Here is a 20,244-nt window from a genome sequence, read left to right on the forward strand (position 1 = left end):
AATGTGTATTACTGATATCGCTTCTCCCATTTTTATGACATTTAGTGATTCCATAGAAGCAGAGATACTCGTAGTCTCTATGAGCTAATGGAAGCTGACTTGGTTTTCATCCTCAGGAAAACAGACAGAACAAAGATAATAACAGAGCTGACTGCTTAAATACAGGCAGAGTGCTTAACAGTGTCTCAATGGACCTGGTTTATCAAGTGTAACTGAAGTCAAAATCATGCAGGACTATCAGGTTTGAAAACCCATCAGTCTGTTCTCTTATCTTGAGACAAAATAATACATTATTCACAATGTATGGCTGATCCCAGGAGGAGTCTTGGGGTTACTGCAATCTGTAAGTTTTACCTCTACACATTTCAGGCAGTTGCTGTACATTCTTCACATATGGGAGTATATCCCTAAATTGAATTTGATTTGTAGTATTGTAAAGAGAAACTGTAAGGGAATTAGGGTCTGCTTGGGGTCTGGGGTGCTAAAATACTCTGGCACAAATGAGATACAGGAAGACCAAAGAAGGATGGCATATATCTGTTAGCCAGTGATCTGCCCTACATTGTAGGCAGTTGTATAGATGCTTGTCTAATGTTGGGAAATTGCCCTGCACCCCCACACCCCCTGCTAATTATATATACCAACTTCAAAATCACACAACTTCAGGGTAAGGGCCCCTCTGCACTGCAATTGCATAGAAAAGGCAGCCAGCTGAAAATAACATTAAAGATTAAATTATTTACAGCAGTAAAAAGCATTCACTCATATCAGTTTTCACGCTTTAAACTGTAACCACACACACACACACACACACACACACACACACACATATATATATATATATATATATATATATATATATATATATATAAAATACACACACACACACACACACACACACACACACACACACACATACAAACACACACATATTACTACATTTACTCAAACAATGATAACATCTTAAGAGATCAAAAAAAACACTAACTGCACATTCACTCATTAGAACACCATCCCATACCCCAACACAAAGCAAACACCATTGAAACCCAATCATACACATACACACACACAGCATACAAATCAGCATGCTCACAAACACAACAAAAAATATTTTTTGCATGGTGCAAGCCCATCTGCAGCTCTCGGCCCCCCCTGCTAATTATGTATACTATCTTCAAGGTTAAACAGCAACAGGAAAAGGGCATATTCCCTACCTGTTATATACCATGATATGTTTCAAATTGTAACCAAGCCCCAGAGGTAATAGCCTAATGAGCTTACAACCCATTTAATGACCAGGCATTCCCACTTACTGTGAGAATATTTATTTCCAGCAATTTTTAATGTTCTACTGAAATAGCACATGGGATGCTCCTTGTCATCCAGTTTCTGGGACAGAAATGCACCCAGGCCCAACTCTAATGCTTCTGTGCAGACTACAAATGTATTGGGTATAACTGTTCAAGTACTGGGTATGTGTACTGCATTGTTACCATACCTGTACATCTCTGCTTGACCTATTTAGTGTAGCACTGCCCAAGTTTGCAATACTGGTAAACAGTCTAACCCCTGCATATATTTCTGCTTTGTTTGTATGACTCCTATATATTTTAAAAGCATGAGTAATTGTGCTGCCTTCATTACTACTACCTGTTACTCCTGACAGTGCCCTTGTAACACAGCATGTATTGATCCTGGTTGTTCCAATGCAATTAATGGTGAAGGTGTCCTATGGAGCACTTTGTCAGTTTGTACTATTCAGTGGCTCCTGAATTTTGATCACTAATCAAGAAATACATGCTACCCTTGTCTGCATGCCTTTTGTGCCCATACCACTGTCCATACCTCTCAACCTGGAAACATCAAAAATCTGGACAAGGCCCATGAAAAATAGGTACAAATCTGTATGCTGATTAATATAAAATTTGCATATATAATTATGTAACCCCACCCACTCCAGTGGAATTCTGGGATGCTAACTTTTAAATGCAAACTGAAGAACAGACAACCAAAATATGGCACCAGAGTCCCCGTGCAGCCATTCTAATGTCCCACTACCTGGCTATTTCGCCACATTTACCATAAACACTAATGTGCTTAATGCTTTACTTCTACAACAGTTTGGATTTTATTTTTACATTTTATAGCACAATGCACAAGCACTAATGCACATCTGCTAAATAAAGCAATACCATCTGACAATGAAAACTGACTTAGCATTAAAATTTCTCTGCCCTTGAAACTCACATTTATTGAAACCCACACCACATCCAAAGAAAATGCATCTGGCCAGTGGTGGTGGATAAATATTACTTTTGGGCTGTTTTCAAGTCATAAGCCCCTTGCACACAAAACAACTTTCCTAACTTTATTAAATTATATTCCTTGTATAACACAGCACACTTGTTAGACTTGAGTGCATTTTAAATTTATTTTTTGAACATTTTTCCAGTAGGCAATGAAGCAAAATGCATGAACCAATGACAAAACTGCCCAATTCAGAACATTTCCATCATAAGCATCTCTCTCTCTCTCTCTCTCTCTCTCTATATATATATATATATATATATATATAGAGAGTGGTGCAGGCAAATGGTTCCACCAAACTATAAAAGCCAAGATACTGAAAAATATATTGGAATCAAACCACAGCCAGTATCCAGAAAAAATAAACTTTTAATGGTGAGCACTTTCCCCGACAAGTTGTGCAGCCATGGGCATCTTGCATAGCTTCTCAAACTAATTTTCAATTTCAATTTTTTGCTTGACTTGCTCTGATTTGTGTTATCAAACCAACTCAATAGCTGTAAATGCACAACAAAGTAAACTAGGCAAACTGCATGTTTAAGACTTCCAATTTTTAGTCCAAGTACTGACAGACCCTCTCCTACATTCATCCTGAAGCATCAAACCTATCATTGTAATCCAGGTGCTGTTAACTGGCCACTCTTGCTTCTCCACTGTCTGCAGTGGGAAAATATGTTTTATCTTGAATGCTGAAAAATGTTCTGTACTTGTTTAAAAATATGTTTCTTATAATGCAGCATAGAACATAATAATTATGACTTTCTGTACCTGAATTTGGTTAATATTTTTTGCTCTTTCCACTGAGGCAGAAATGCCCTTGTGAATGACCCACCCCCTTTAAAAGAACAACAGCACCGTACAGTATAAGTAATGCAGCTACATACTGTGAGAGTAGAACCCACAGCCTTCTGCATCAAAAGCAAGTATTTAACTTGTTAACAATGCAAGCAAACTCAGCATAAGCAACATTAAACTTCTTTCCCCCTGAAGTTCTCAGCTCCTTGTAAAATCCACTTGACACTCAACTGTATCTCTCAAATCTGCAGCACAAGAAATCTGGAAAAAGCCAAAATTTATTGGGGGGGGGGACAAAAGATCAAAAACCAGGGACACTTTTTAAACATTGCTTGTGTAATTTTGGAAAGTTGCTAGAATAAAATGTGCTACTACCATGCATTTCATTGCCATGTCTTGAACCCAGGACTCTGTGCACTACAGTCAGAGCAACATACCACTATGCCAAATCAGCAGTTTCCTGAGCGATCAAAAGACTAAAACTTAAATGGCTATCATTTAGTGACATCAGGGTTAAAAAAGAAACAAACACATTATACAAACACACCCTGGGTTGTAAGAATTCTAGCTTTAGATTATTTGTCCTTGAAGTTGTACCAACTAGCCCTAGGGGAGGTATGTGGGAAACTCTTATTGAGTATAGAGAGCTCTACTGGCAAATTGTACTTGATGCAAGTAGGAATTTTGGCCTCAACGAGTTTGTGTCCTTAGCACCAGTTCTTAAACTAAGGGCAGCCAAATTATAATTTATTAGGATGTAGTGTATACATACTAGCACAATTCAAAATATTTAAAATATTTAGATGTTATCACCTATATATTTTTGCTATATTTCTTACCTCCTACCATCTGTACTCTTATTATTCTAACAAAATAAATTCATTAGGTCTCTCTTTTATTATAAATGACCATTTTCTTTTTAGTGAGATTATTTGATGTCATATTTCACTTCACCACAAGATGGGGTTAATACCTTTTGTCAAAGTGAGTTCTTTGAATCAATTAAAGTTTTTACTATAAGGTTTTTAATATACATTTCTTATGGTAATTCTTTTATTTTTTTGAATTTTATAATAATCTAATTATAGAAGAATTTTATAAAACACAAATCAACTTGTTCATTAAGATTTATATTTTTTTCATGTATTACTTTTTTATCTAAGAATAGATTTATTATGGACAATGTATTCTCATTTACACATGAGGCTTCAAATTATGTTGTTTAATACAATTCAAGTAATTAGTCTTATATGATTGGTTGTTCTTTTTTAAAAAATAGGGGTGGACAATATATAAGCACTATGCACTTTACTTAAGATGTATCTGTGATAAAGTTGAAGACGAAAACGTTGTATTTGTTGGCGTTAGTATATTTAGTGTGTACTCCGTTGGTTTACGCTGTGTATTTGTTTGGAACAATAAACCTGAGGTTCGACCTGGACTGGGATTTATTTGTGCTTGTGTGGAGGACCTTTCTGTTTACAAGTTTCTTTTCCACTACTTGTTGGCATTTTTGTATTATCAGTTTTATGGATATCCAACCTGGCGCAGATTCTGGTTCCAGGGGCTCTGAGACAGGGGAACTTCGTAAGCTGATTGGGCAGTTAACACAGCTTGTCGAATTGTTAACGCCCATCAGCAAATCCATGGCCACGACACTTTCGGCGTCGATACCAGCAAACCAGGAAGTAATAAAGGAGTGTGGTGTAGCGAGAAGGAAAGCTAACAGGGACCCTTTACTATTACCAGGGACTTCGGAGGAGATTCTAAGAGAGAACTGCAGTTTTGATGGTTTTCCACATATTACCTTGAACGACACAGATGGTGTGCATGAGGAGGAAAACAGACCAAGAAGGAAAAGAAGTTGCACTCGGAGATTGTCAGGGACTGACAGGCCTAATACAAGTACTCAAATGCGAGTAACAGACATTTTAAATGTTCAATATGACTTTAACAAGCAGCGAGTGAATGCTAATTATTCAGCTTCCTATAAAGCTATGATAAACGATTTGGACTTCTTTTTATTTAAATATAAAACCTTAGATATGGACAATTGCTATTTGAAACATTGTTTGTCACTAAAAATAGTCCCTAAGGGACTCAGAGTGTGTAAATACCCTAATAATGTTTTCGAAGGTCTGTTTTTTATGAAGAAATTATTGAAATATTTGACAACTGTGGTTTTCAGATTATGAACGCCATTATTAGAAATAATGAGGCAGAAATGTTAAAATTGTGGGTTGATATAGACAATATTAACAAAGCTATATTAAGTGACCTCATGTACACTGTTGATTGTGAGAGAGACAAGTATCACAAACTTTTAAAGAATATTGAGTTTAAATGTAATGAAGTATTGGATAGGAAAATGGGTAAGATCAATAGAGATATGAAGGAGTATGCTGATAAAATACATTACCCTAAACCCAAAACTTCCCACAGGAAGGGTTATGGTAATTGGTCCAAAGAGCAAACAGAAATGGTATTTGAGGGAGTTGACAACTGTGATACACACCCTGATATTGATGAATTTCCTCAGCTTAGAAGATCGGAAAGGCTGATGGAAAAGGAAAGGGTAGCCTATAATTCAAAAAACTTCATGGGGAGGGGGTGGCAACCACATGGAAGGAACGAGAGGGTGTGGAATTGACCACAGACATTACAATGAATAATAATAAATGGATTTATAAAGATTATCACATTTTTAACTATTCAGGCACAATGGTGAACAAAACTCACTTTGACTTGTTTTCAAAAGGTTTTACATTTATACCCAAACAGAAAACCGACATTTTTAAACTTCTAGTGGACATTAAACTTTTTATTAGGAAGAAAAATTTACAACTGTTTTTTAAAGGTAAGCCTATTGATACTAAAAGAACAGATTTTAAGCGTAACAGTATATTTAACCCCCCTATTCATCCTCAATTAAGGAATTTTGAATTAAAAGTAGAAAATGAGATTAGAGCTACTTTAGAACAAGAACAGGTGCATTCCAACCTAACGGTTGAAGAATTTGCTACACTAAGAGAGATCAGTCATAACCAGAATATAAGAGTAATGAAACCGGATAAAGGTGGGGGAACTGTAATTATGGACACAATACAGTATGATGGTAAGATGATGGAAATTCTAAATAACACTGAAAAGTATTCTAGGGCATCTATTAATGAAATAAATATTGCTTATCAAAAAATTCAAGTTACACTACATGATTTGTTTTTGGATGGATCTATCAACTGGGAGACATCAATATTTAAGGGTGGACAAACCTAAGGTTCCATGTATTTTTGGAATACCTAAAGTGCACAAGGATGACATCAACCCACCCTTAAGACCAATAGTATCTGCCGAAGGCTCTGCGACTGCACCATTAGCGAAGTATGTAGACCAAAAGGTAAAGTGTGTTCTGGACGGTCACACTCACATTTTAAAAGATTCATGGGATTTTCTTAGGAAATTGGAATCTAGGTTGTTTGATGAAAAATTGGCATTTGCAACTATGGACGTAGTGGATTTATTCACATGTATCCCACACGATGTGGGGATGACATGGTTTGAAGAAATGTTAGTGTCAAGTAAGAAGATTGACCAGAAAGACTTTAGAAACAGTTTGATTTTGATGGAAATAGTTTTGAAAAACAATTTCATTTATTTCCAAGGTGAATATTTCAAACAGGAGAAAGGGGTGGCAATGGGTGCGCATTGTGCCCCTACGTATGCCAATATCATCATGGCATACTGGGAGAACAAATACTTGACAAATTCACCCTACAGAGATGGATGGGTTTTATATTGCAGATTCTTAGACGATCTCTGTTTCCTTTGGAATAGTAAACATGAAGAGTTTAACCAATTAGTGAGTTATGTGAATGAAACTACTGAATTTTTGAAATTTACCAACAATTTCAATGAAGATGAACTGCAATATTTGGACGTCCACATTGAGAAGAAAAATGGTAACTTTACTTCTAAAGTTTATAGGAAGGATACTTTTTCCAACTCCTACCTACACTACACTAGCTGTCACCCTCCACACCAAAAGAAGAGTGTTGTCAAAGGTCAGTTAGTACGTTTAAGTAGAATGACATCAGAAGATGACAATTTTCTTCAAGGAGCTGATTTTTTAAGGGGCCTGTTTATCAACAGGGGTTATCCACAAGAATTTTTCAATAAGATACTAGATGAAGTAAAAGAAAAACGAAAGGATATATTTGCACCTATCTTAGGGAAAGAGCAAATTCAGCCAATACCTACCCAGGAAAAGAAAGCCTGTGATCAGTATGAATCAGGATTTATTACCACCTATGGAGGACAGTCAGGTCTCATCAAAAAAATATTTAACAGAGAATGGAACAATTTTTCAAAAGTGTCTGATTTGGATCACATCTTTGAAAAAGATTTAGTTTACACATACCGGAAGGGTAATACTATCAAAAATATTTTAGAAAAAGGTTTTAATAGTAAGAAAAACAGTCAAAAAACAGGATTACACAAATGTGGTAGATGCAATTACTGCAAACATTTGATATGTGGCAATCAACTCTATTTACAGGCAAGGGGGAAAAACTTTACCTGAATAGTTTTGCAAACTGCGATACCAAAGGGATTATATATATCTCTTTATGTAATGAATGTAAATCCTTTTACATTGGTAAAAGTGAAAGGAAGTTGAGACAAAGAATCTATGAGCATTTATATGACATCAGGGTTAAAAAAGAAACAAACGCATTATACAAACACACCCTGGGTTGTAAGAATTCTAGCTTTAGATTCTTTGTCCTTGAAGTTGTACCAACTAGCCCTAGGGGAGGTATGTGGGAAACTCTTATTGAGTATAGAGAGCTCTACTGGCAAATTGTACTTGATGCAAGTAGGAATTTTGGCCTCAACGAGTTTGTGTCCTTAGCACCAGTTCTTAAACTAAGGGCAGTCAAATTATAATTTATTAGGATGTAGTGTATACATACTAGCACAATTCAAAATATTTAAAATATTTAGATGTTATCACATATATATTTTTGCTATATTTCTTACCTCCTACCATCTGTACTCTAATGGTCTCTCTTTTATTATAAATGACCATTTTCTTTTTAGTGAGATTATTTGATGTCATATTTCACTTCACCACAAGATGGGGATAATACCTTTTGTCAAAGTGAGTTCTTTGAATCAATTAAAGTTTTTACTATAAGGTTTTTAATATACATTTCTTATGGTAATTCTTTTAATTTTTTGAATTTTATAATAATCTAATTATAGAAGAATTTTATAAAACACAAATCAACTTGTTCATTAAGATTTATATTTTTTTCATGTATTACTTTTTTATCTAAGAATAGATTTATTATGGACAATGTATTCTCATTTACACATGAGGCTTCAAATCATGTTGTTTAATACAATTTAAGTAATTGGTCTTATGTGATTGGTTGTTCTTTTTTAAAAAATAGGGGTGGACAATATATAAGCACTATGCACTTTACTTAAGATGTATCTGTGATAAAGTTGAAGACGAAAACGTTGTATTTGTTGGCGTTAGTGTATTCAGTGTGTACTCCGTTGGTTTATGCTGTGTATTTGTTTGGAACAATAAACCTGAGGTTCGACCTGGACTGGGATTTATTTGTGCTTGTGTGGTGGACCATTGAAACCCAATCATACACATACACACACACAGCATACAAATCAGCATGCTCACAAACACAGCAAAAAATATTTTTGCATGGTGCAAGCCCATCTGCGGCTCTCGGCCCCCCCTGCTAATTACGTATACTATCTTCAAGGTTGAACAGGAAAAGGGCATATTCCCTACCTGTTATATACCATGATATGTTTCAAATTGTAACCAAGCCCCAGAGGTAATAGCCTAATGAGCTTACAACCCATTTAATGACCAGGCATTCCCACTTACTGTGAGAATATTTATTTCCAGCAATTTTTAATGTTCTACTGAAATAGCACATGGGATGCTCCTTGTCATCCAGTCTCTGGGACAGAAATGCACCCAGGCCCAACTCTAATGCTTCTGTGCAGACTACAAATGTATTGGGTATAACTGTTCATGTACTGGGTATGTGTACTGCATTGTTACCATACCTGTACATCTCTGCTTGACCTATTTAGTGTAGCACTGCCCAAGTTTGCAATACTGGTAAACAGTCTAACCCCTGCATATATTTCTGCTTTGTCTGTATGACTCCTATATATTTTAAAAGCATGAGTAATTGTGCTGCCTTCATTACTACTACCTGTTACTCCTGACAGTGCCCTTGTAATGCAGCATGTATTGATCCTGGTTGTTCCAATGCAATTAATGGTGAAGGTGTCCTATAGAGCACTTTGTCAGTTTGTACTATTCAGTGGCTCCTGAATTTTGATCACTAATCAAGAAATACATGCTACCCTTGTCTGCATGCCTTTTGTGTCCATACCACTGTCCATACCTCTCAACCTGAAAACATCAAAAATCTGGACAAGGCCCATGAAAAATAGGTACAAATCTGTATGCTGATTAATATAAAATTTGCATATATAATTATGTAACCCCACCCACTCCAGTGGAATTCTGGGATACCAACTTTTAAATGCAAACTGAAGAACAGACAACCAAAATATGGCACCACAGTCCCCCTGCAGCCATTCTAATGTCCCACTACCTGGCTATTTTGCCACATTTACCATAAACACTAATGTGCTTAATGCTTTACTTCTACAACAATTTGGATTTTATTTTTATATTTTATAGCACAATGCACAAGCACTAATGCACATCTGCTAAATAAGGCAATACCATCTGACAATGAAAACTGACTTAGCATTAAAATTTCTCTGCCCTTGAAACTCACATTCATTGAAACCCACACCACATCCAAAGAAAATGCATCTAGCCAGTGGTGGTGGATAATTACTTTTGGACTGTTTTCAAGTCATAAGCCCCTTGCACACAAAACAACTTTCCTAACTTTATTAAATTATATTCCTTGTATAACACAGCACACTTGTTAGACTTAAGAGTGCATTTTAAATTTATTTTTTGAACATTTTTCCAGTAGGCAATGAAGCTAAATGCATGAACCAATGACAAAACTGCCCAATTCAGAAGATTTCCATCATAAGCATCTCTCTCTCTCTCTCTCTCTCTCTATATATATATATATATATATATATGGAGAGAGAGAGAGAGTGAGAGAGTGAGAAAACAGAATGTGGTGCAGGCAAATGGTTCCACCAAACTATAAAAGCCAAGATACTGAAAAATACAGTGGAACCAAACCACAGACAGTATCCAGAAAAAAGAAACTTTTAATGGTGAGCACTTTCCCGACAAGTTTTGCAGCCATGGGCATCTTGCATAGCTTCTCAAACTAATTTTCAATTTCAATTTTTTGCTTGACTTGCTCTGATTTGTGTTATCAAACCAACTCAATAGCTGTAAATGCACAACAAAGTAAACTAGGCAAACTGCATGTTTAAGACTTCCAATTTTTAGTCCAAGTACTGACAGACCCTCTCCTACATTCATCCTGAAGCATCAAAACTATCATTGTAATCCAGGTGCTGTTAACTGGCCACTCTTGCTTCTCCACTGTCTTCAGTGGGAAAATATGTTTTATCTTGAATGCTGGAAAATGTTCTGTACTTGTTTAAAAATATTTTTCTTATAATGCAGCATAGAACATAATAATTATGACTTTCTGTACCTGAATTTGGTTAATATTTTTTGCTCTTTCCACTGAGGCAGAAATGCCCTTGTGCATGACCCACCCCCTTTAAAAGTACAACAACACCGTACAGTATCAGTGATGCAGCTACATACTGTGAGAGTAGAAGCCACAGCCTTCTGCATCAAAAGCAAGTATTTAACCTGTTAACAATGCAAACAAACTCAGCATAAGCAACATTAAACTTCTCTTCCCCTGAAATTCTCAGCTCCTTGTAAAATCCACTTGACACTCAACTGTATCTCTCAAATTTGCAGCACAAGAAATCTGGAAAAAAGCCAAAATTTATTGGGGGGGGGGGACAAAAGATCAAAAACCAGGGACACTTTTTAAACATTGCTTGTGTAATTTTGGAAAGTTGCTAGAATAAAATGTGCTACTACCATGCATTTCATTGCCATGTCTTGAACCCAGGACTACAGTCAGAGCAACATACCACTATGCCAAATCAGCAGTTTCCTGAGCAATCGAAAGACTAAAACTTAAATGGCTATCATTTAGTGAATTCAGTTCTCACTTCTCACCATAGCTTTCAACCTCTTAGCACAAAAAACTGGACAAAGCCAATAATGGGGGAATACAGCCATACTAATCTTATAAACCTAGACAAAAAAAACTGGACAAAGCCAATAATGGGGGAATACAGCCATACTGATCTTATAAACCTAGCACAAAAAACTGGACAAAGCCAATAATGGGGGAATACAGCCACACTGATCTTATAAACTTAGAAAATTGCTAGAATAAAAGGCTTGGTGTTACCATTTCTTTTCTGAACTTGTAAATTTGGCAGAAAAAAAATCCTGGACAAAGCCAATAATGGGGAATACAGCTATACTGATCTTAATTGCTAGAATAAAAGGTTTGGTGTTACCATTTCTTTTCTGAAGAATATGATGTCTGAAATTCAAATGCTTATCATTATTTAGTGAATGCAATCCTTCACTGAAATCCAGAAAACCACAGATTTTATGAGAACAGAAGGTGGGTAGGGACTTTAACTTTTGTCACCTGTACCGAAGGTACAAGGTTTGAGCCTGAGTACCTCCTGCAGCCACCAGGTACACCTGGGGTATTTTCACACACACACACACACACACACACACACACACACACACACACACACACACACACACACACACACACACATGGGATAATGTAAGATACAGGAATGCAGATAGAGAATGAATGGGCTTATACATGGGCCTGAAAGTCAATGAGGTAATATGGCATCTAAGATTTCACACCACAGGATAAAAAGGAAAAAAACAAAATGAAAGTAAAGCTATTTCACCCCATCTGGGATGGATCATCATCCCTTAAAACATTTTATTTTGAATAGGTGACCTTTAATCTTTTATTTGACAAATGGCTAGTATACCCTGTTATTTAAATACATTTAACAGTCATTTCCAGTTCTTATGATGGACAGCAAGGTTATCCACTAGCTTCATAATGTCTGTTTCTGACAGCAACCTTCCTTTTGCATCCTTCCCATTAAACAGCCTGCTCTTAGGCTGCTGCAGGTAGATGGTACTACCCTGCAAAAGAGGTCAGTCAGATGTGTGTCATTATTCAGTGACTTCAATCCTCATTGATTTGCCAGAAAACCAGAAATATTATGAAAAAAGAGACCAAAGATATGAGGCAAAAATCTGGACATTCTGCATAAGTCTAGATAGCTGAGAGATATGCTATTCACATCTCCCACTAAATCAGAATGCCCACCATTATTTTACTCAGAATGTCAGAGTGGCTGTAATCTTATAGACCTTTCTACCTCCGCAGCTCATGCTACGAGTTCTGTTGAAAACTTATTAAGAAGAGTAGGTGAGGTAACTTAGTGGATCTAATTCAGACTTTGATTTCTCTCTTCTGATATTTTTCCCTTTACAAAATATTTTCTTTCACCCTTCCTGCCTGCAATATCCCAGTCTAAAACCTCAACATGCCCGGTTCCTGGCTTTCAGTTTGTAGTTAGAGGATGGTCTTTCCTTCCAGTATTAACCATCTTGATAGTAGCTCACAAGAAGGATTCATGACACTGGAGTCCATGTAATGGAAGCTCTTGAATGCTGGCCAGTTTATGTTAGCAAGGCCTTAGCCCATCGTGCTAGAAACCCTGGTTCATTTAGCAACCTAGGTTTAAGAAGTCCAGCCAACCAGGAGAGGGAGGGAGATAAAACAAGCAATAGCTTTTCACCTTTTTTCCTGGAGGTAAGAGTAAGGAACAACTTTTTGCTAGAGAATGGAAGCTAGTAAAAAGTAGGTGATGTATTATACCAGTGGGAATGATCCCTTTCCTGAAGGATACATATGTTCAGTGATGTGTTGGCTGTACCTACCTACAAACACTGCAAGCATATCTCAGACATAGGTTGGGAACAGCACATCAAAGTAAAACCCATCTGTGTACAATGCAATGACCTCAGGCCTCTGACTTGTTGATTCTTAATCTGCTTTTCTAACCTTGGATGCTGAAAGATATGTCTACCTGGAAATGGAAAACCCCTCCTCAACACACACACACACACACACACACACACACACACACACACACACACACACACACACACACACACACTGCTCTCATTCAGAAACTGCAGGTGTACACACCTCTCTCCCTACCTTTGTAGACAGCATAAAAACGGCTTGTTCTTTCCAGGACAGTAGACAGCATCAAAACAGCTCATTCTGTTCTTTCTAGGGCCAGGGCAGGAGCTTCGTAAATGGAGCATCAAAACGGGTCGTTTGTTCTGCTTCAAATGGCTTTTCTTCCCTGTAGACAGTAGCGCAAAGCTCTTCTCTTCCACAACAGCTCATAGCTCTGTAAACAGCTCATTCTGCTTCAGTGTTCCGTACTGGGTAGATAGCAGAAGCATAGGTTCCAGTCTTGTGGCAGCTGGAAATGCACACATATTGAGCTGAATGAGCTTCAGTTCAATTCTGACAGGCTGGCAGGCTGCTGACATCATCGTGCATGTGATGATGCCAGCTCAAAAAGCCAGGAAATAAAATTTTAAAATAAAGTACCGGGAAATCTGGAAATGAAAGGGTGCTACTCAGGAATCATGGCACCCCATTATCTGGACCCCAAAACTCAGTAAAAAACTAGTAATTCAGTATGGTTGGGAGGTATGCCACTGTCCATCATTGTGCCAGGAATGGTTAGTATAGTATGGGCATGAGCCATGTATCATTGCGCTTACTTTTCATTTTGTCAGGTTACAGTACTATTACAGGAATTTCATTTTAATTGTGTATTCCTGCTGGTTTTCTAAAGCATGTTACAAGTGGTACATGTCTACCTTTGCCACACTGTGTGTGTGTGATACCTGCACATGCTCTGTTACTTTCACAGGACTGTACATTTATGTTATTCTTACCTTGGTTCTCTGTCTGTTGTACATACACTGGTTACCATTGATAACCTATGCCACTGCCCTGCACTGCAATGACAGGGCACATCCGCTCATTTCCCCACTGTTAAATCTCAGTCCTGGCATAGGTGTTCCCCAGACATTTATATTGTCATTGCTCTGCTGACTGCATTTTCTTCCCTTCCAGGGCTTGTCATACACAAGTTTAGAACATCCTTCTAATCATTGCTGTTTTTCTCCTGTTGTCTTTCTCTGTGTCATCTTCTTCATTTTATTATATATCTTTTGATGTTTTGTTTTTCTTTGTTTACAATAATTTATTCTGAAGTTTCAGCCATGGAGCAGGATGTGCTGTAGCAATGTCCACCTTGCCTTACGCCAGCTTTGTCAACAACTTCTGGGTACTCAGTGGTCTCCACTCTCCAGGCCAGCCTCTGTGCAGGGTGACAAAGGTCATACTATGGGAGGTGACCAGGAGGGCTCACTGGGACCTCTGGTGCTTCTTCTCCTTTAGAGGGTGTATACTCCTGACTGGGGAGTAGAACCTCAGCAGTAGGTAGGACCTAATGCACTTGTTCAATGGGATAACAACCCCTGCAACTAAATCTTTCCTCTGATGTTAAGTTTGATGTTTTGTTAGCAGCTTCTGAATCCAACGTTGATTCTCCATAGTGCAAAAAAAAGAAGTTATGTACTCACCATAATGTTTCATCTGTGTTGTCCATTTTCATTCAGCCTCAACATATGGGACTTGGATCTGACTCGGCCGTTACTACAGCTCGTGGAAGCTTACAAACTCTTGAGCTCTTCCTTACCCACAATGCTCTGGTTCCCTCTCACCTCAGATAATATGTATAGCTTGAGAAAAGGAGAAGAAGTATAAACAAGTAACTATGCAAGATGCCATCACTGGAGTTCAAATCTAAGGGAGCAAGGGATGCTGACTGTATCCTCACAAATATGTTTCTTGTCAGAGGGAATTTGAACCAAAAAGGCTGGGAGTTGGAGGGAGGGGAGTTGAGGCTGATTGAAAATGAACAACACAGATGGAATGTTATGATAAGTACATAACTTCTTTATCTGATGTCAATTTTCATTCCTCAGTGTATGGGACAGAGTGCCTAGCTACCTGAGCCCTGGGTGGACCCTAAGAAAGGATGTTCCTGAGAATGGGTAAGCAAATGCCATTCTTCCCCTTGAGAACAGATCTAATCTGTAGTGGTTGATAAAGGTATGTGGATTTGACTAAGTAGCAGCTGTGCAAATATCATCCATGGAAGCTCTAGACTGAAAAATCATGGAAGTTGCCACAGATCTGGTAGAATGAGCTCTTACAGGTCTGTGGAGGGACACATTCAATTTTGCATACACCAAAGAAATACATTCCATTATCCATCTGGCTATAGTTACTTTCTTGAGAGGTTGCCCCAACCTATGGTGTACAAAGGAAACAAATAGTTGGTCTGATTTCCTGAAATCCTTTGTACAATGCAAATAGTAATGTAACTGTCTATGGACATCCAGTGAACACAGAAAGAATTCCCCTTGGTTTCTGAAATTTCTAAAGAATACTGGAAGATGAATGGCCTGATTAATACTGGATTCTGACATCACCTTCAGTAGAAAGGAAGCATTGGTCCATAATGTAACCCTATCCTTGTGAAAACGCAAGTAAGGGGGTCTGGAGGATAAAGCGTGCAGCTCTGATACTCTCCTGGCCAAGATTATAGCAACCAGGAAGGCTGTCTTCCAAGACAAGAATTTTGAATCACATTTGGCTCCAGGCTCAAAGGGAAATTGAGTCAGGGCCTGCACTACTAGAGTTAAATCCCATGGGGATCAGGGTCCTTAAAGGGAGGTCTTAGCAAAAGAGTACCTTTTAGAAATACTTTAAAACTTTTTGCAGAAGCCAAGGAAGAACTGTGCAGTCCTACATGGAAATTTGAAATTGCTGCAAGCTGAACTTTAATAGTAGATGTGCTTGCTCCTTTATTGAACAATTCCATTAGAAATTCAAGGACTGCATATGTAGGAGATGTAAAGGGTTCTGTGTGATTTTGCTCCACCCAATAAACACATTTTCCACTTTCTTTTGTACAATTACCTAGTAGAAAGTTTATGGGACGATAAGAAAATAGAACAGACTGGGGAAGAAAGTGTAGGTTGTCTGGCCATGAACGGAACTGGAGAAATCATGCGGTCAGTCTGAGGTTGGGAAGGTCTGGGTGAATCAGTCCTGTAGAATGGGACAACAGGTCTGGAGTCAGATCCAGAATCCAAGGTGGAGATAGTAGATGAGTCCAATGAAAGGGGAACCCCACTTGTTGAGGCCAGTAAGGTGCAATGAGGATTACTCTGCTCTTCAATCTGGCTGCCTTCTGTAAGAATCTGGGGATCAAGGGAGTTGGGGGATAGGTGTATAACAGACCGGGGGAGCCAATCATACAGAAGAGTGTCCCTCGGTGACTCCTCCACTAGAAGGATTAGGGCAAAAAAGCTGCTGCATTTGTTATTTAGGGTAGATGCAAAAAGGTTGCAGCAAGGCTGACTCCATTGATGAAAAAACATTTTTGCCACTTTGTGGTTGAGGGACCTCTTGTGAGGTAAAACAATGGGCCTGCTAAATTTGTCTGCTATCAAATTTGGACTTCCCAGGAATATGCATCGCCACCAGAAAGCGAATGGAAACTATAGCCCACAGTCACACTCTGAGAACTTCTCAACCCAGGGGGTAAGACTTGGTTCCTCCTTGGTTGTTAACATACCAAACTACCAGCATGTTGTCTGTTTGAACTGCAATTGTCCCGATAGGGAGAGAATCTTGGAATGCTTGCGATGCCAAAAGCACCACTCTCATCTACTGAACATTGATATGCAGGTTAGTCTGTATGGGTTTTCTCCAGCTAATGTCCCCCCACCCAATATGAGAAGTGTCTCTGGTCACTATGGTCTTGGGCTGAGGAGGTATGAATGGACAACCTATTTGGGACTGGCATTACTGTGTTCACCATGAGAGGTAATTTTTGCATGTTTGAGTCACCCTTATCTTTGTAGACATAGGGTGAGTGAAAAAGGACCATTGGGTTTGTAGCATCCATTGTAACACTCTTGTGTGATACCTTGCTAGGGGTACTAACGTTATGGCTGCCACCATCGAGCCTACAGCCTGCAGGACTTTTCTGGCCAATATCTTCGTATTGCAAATGATTCTCCTGACTTGGCTTCTGATGTTCTGGACTGAGTGTCAAAGACTGGGCCTATGAATTCCAGTGTTTGGGTGGGTTGCAAGTGTGATTTGTCATGATTTACTCTGATCCCTAGAATTAAGCAAGTTTTTAGTACCTGGTCTCTCGCATGTACCAGTTGATGCCTGATTGGGGCAGTGATGAGCCAGTTATTCAAATATGATAATACCTGGATTCCGTGCAGCCTAAGGTGGCCTGCTACCACTGCCATGCATTGGGTAAACACCCTGGGGGTGTGGTGAGGCCAAAGGGTAGTGCCCTGAACTGGTAGTGACTGGCTCCCACTTGAAAGCGTAAATACCTCCTGGACCATCCATTCATCTTTATGTGATAGTATGCATCCTGGAGGTTTATCAAGCATATCAAATCATCCTTCCATAAAAGGGGTAGAATGGACTGTATCATGACCATCAAGAACTTGGTGTGTGTGACTGACTTGTTTATTACACTGAGTCCCCTGTCTTTTTTGGAACCAAAAAAAACTTTGAGTAAGTTCTGGATCCTGTCTGGTCTGGTGGGACCTTTTGGAGAAACAGTTGAATTTGCTGAGTTGCTGACTCCCTTTGATTGGGTGAAACATCAGGGAGCTTTGTTATTGATGGGAGAGGAAGGAAAAAGGGTATGGTATAATCTCTGGTAATAATTCTTTGCACCCACATATCATTTATTATACTTAGCCAGAAAAAGTTCAAGGGGGGGGGGCAGAAAATGTACTCCAATTGCAGACAAGGTCTTCCTATCTTTTTCTCACCTGAAGAGTGTTTCTTTACAGTGGGTCTGAAAAGCAAAGATCTTTCAAACAGAGCATTGAAAAAGAAAAACTTAAAAAGGCTCCGTGAAGTCACACAGATGCATCCAGGCTTCTCTCCACATGGATAAGCCTGAACCCGTCACCTGTGGGGTGCCTTCCATTGTGTTGGCAATAAGCATCATGGAAGAGTTCACAACTGATTGTAAGGTAGTCAAGTGAGAAGCCACAGAACTCTGTGCCTCCTCCGTAGTGATCCTTACTAACAAGCTGGAAAGTTCCTTAAGAAAGTCCCTTTGCAGTCTCATGAAGTGAGCTAGATAACTGAGTGAATGTATGGCAAATTTTGCTGAAGTGTATACCCACTTCCCCAGTCTGTCCATGCCCTAGACTCTCTGTTAAGGGGATGAAGTGGTGAATTCTCTTCAGCAAGTTCCTTTTTAGTGGCTGCCACTATAACCATGGCATCAACTGGTATGCCCTTACTCCAATACTTCCTTTCTATTGGAGGTGCCATAATTTTATCTGGTCTCTTGGGGATGGGTTCAGTTGAGTCAGGTTCCTTCCATGCCTTCTGACAAATTAAATCCACCAATTTGTTGGGAGGTGGGGCTGCTCAGGAGGTAGACGGTCCAGTCCTGAAAGCTTCCAGGTATACCAACTCCTGAGGAGATGGGTTGTGGGCAAACCAGTTGCCCTTTTGTTTCAGGAAGTCGAGGATGTCTGCAAAGGAGACGTCTTTGAGTGATGATTTGGGAGATCCTTTTCCTTCATCAAAGTCAGTATCAGTGGTGAGGGACTCTTTAGGTGAGTCCAGATGTTCCCTCTTGCACCATTTCTTCCTAGGGACTTCCTTGGTGGGGTGGTCCGAAGAAGTATTGGCAGAGCTAGGAACCCCAGATTGAGTAGACTGGAAGCTCTGGGCCAGCTATTCCCTAGGCAAAGAATGGTGAAGATCACATAATAAGATCAGTTGGGTGGTCAAGCTGGACGTGAGGGAGGAACAACCTGATCTGGGGACACAGAGAAGACTCTTGTCACCACCTCAAGGGCTGACCACCCCAGAGAGGAGGAGGAGATCAACAGAGCCAAGAGAGAAAGTCCCTGGTTTGCCAGCTCCCCCTTTCCCACAGGTTGTCTACCTGGGGAGGAAGCCACTATTGAGATATCAAGTGCCGAAGCTCTGAGAAGAAGAGAAAGTTCTGAAAATCTCTGAGTCAATCTAACCCCCCCCCAATCTGACGTGAAAGCTTCATTGCCAAGAGCCACCTCTATCCGAACATGTCAGAGCCAATGAGTTCAGAGTCACTGTCGGATCCGAAGACACCAGTCTTCTCGGATTTGACACAGATGGGCCAGGAGAACTCAGATCCGAGAACTCTGAAACCTCAAGTCGTGTCAGAGGAGGAGTAGATGCTGAAGGGTGTCCCTGATCCTTTGGGGTTGGAACCATAAGGGCACTCTTCAGAAGTTGCTCTATGACTAATTCCCTCACCATCCTAGCCACATCTGTCTTGGTAAGATTCCTAGGACACAATTGGTGCAGGCCTAGAATGCCCTTAAGTATGGCTAGTAAGCAGTCCAAGGAAGGGGCTTCTGATCCAAGGTCTTAGGATCCAAAGCAGTCTTACTCTTTGGGTCTGGCAGCACAACTTTTATTGGATCCGATGGCTTGGATGCCATTGGAGATGTTCGATCCAACCTCGGCACTTTTTTTGGCTCAAATGAGGAAGGAGCTTTGGGCAATTTGGACCATTTGAAATGCTCCCTGTGCATAGAGGTCAATAGTTGAGCTCCAGCTATACCCTGTGAAAAGAATGAGGGCAACAGCCCTTTCAAGATCAGCTTATTCTTACACTCTGTGAGGGCCCAAGGATTAAAGGCCTCACAGATGTCACATTGCTGCTTGAGGTGATCCGGTCTCAGGCAGTAAAAGCACAAAGAATGCCCATCTGAAAAAGGCATTTTGTGTCCGCATTGCCTGCACTTCTTGAATCCTTTTCTGACATGGCCAGGTAATAAAAGTTATCCCACACATAGAA

At 39.3% G+C, this 20,244-nt stretch overlaps 1 protein-coding gene across 1 annotated transcript in view; it reads right to left on the reverse strand.

Moving 5' to 3' along the window:
- Positions 1 to 20,244, reverse strand: part of LOC122793700 (carboxypeptidase O-like) — a 254,733-nt gene that overhangs the window by 80,448 nt on the left and 154,041 nt on the right. The gene's annotated exons all lie outside the window — the stretch shown is intronic.

Source organism: Protopterus annectens, chromosome 2.part0 (genome assembly GCF_019279795.1).
Source record: "Protopterus annectens isolate FY-2018-M chromosome 2.part0, PAN1.0, whole genome shotgun sequence".
Classification (NCBI taxonomy): domain Eukaryota; kingdom Metazoa; phylum Chordata; order Ceratodontiformes; family Protopteridae; genus Protopterus; species Protopterus annectens.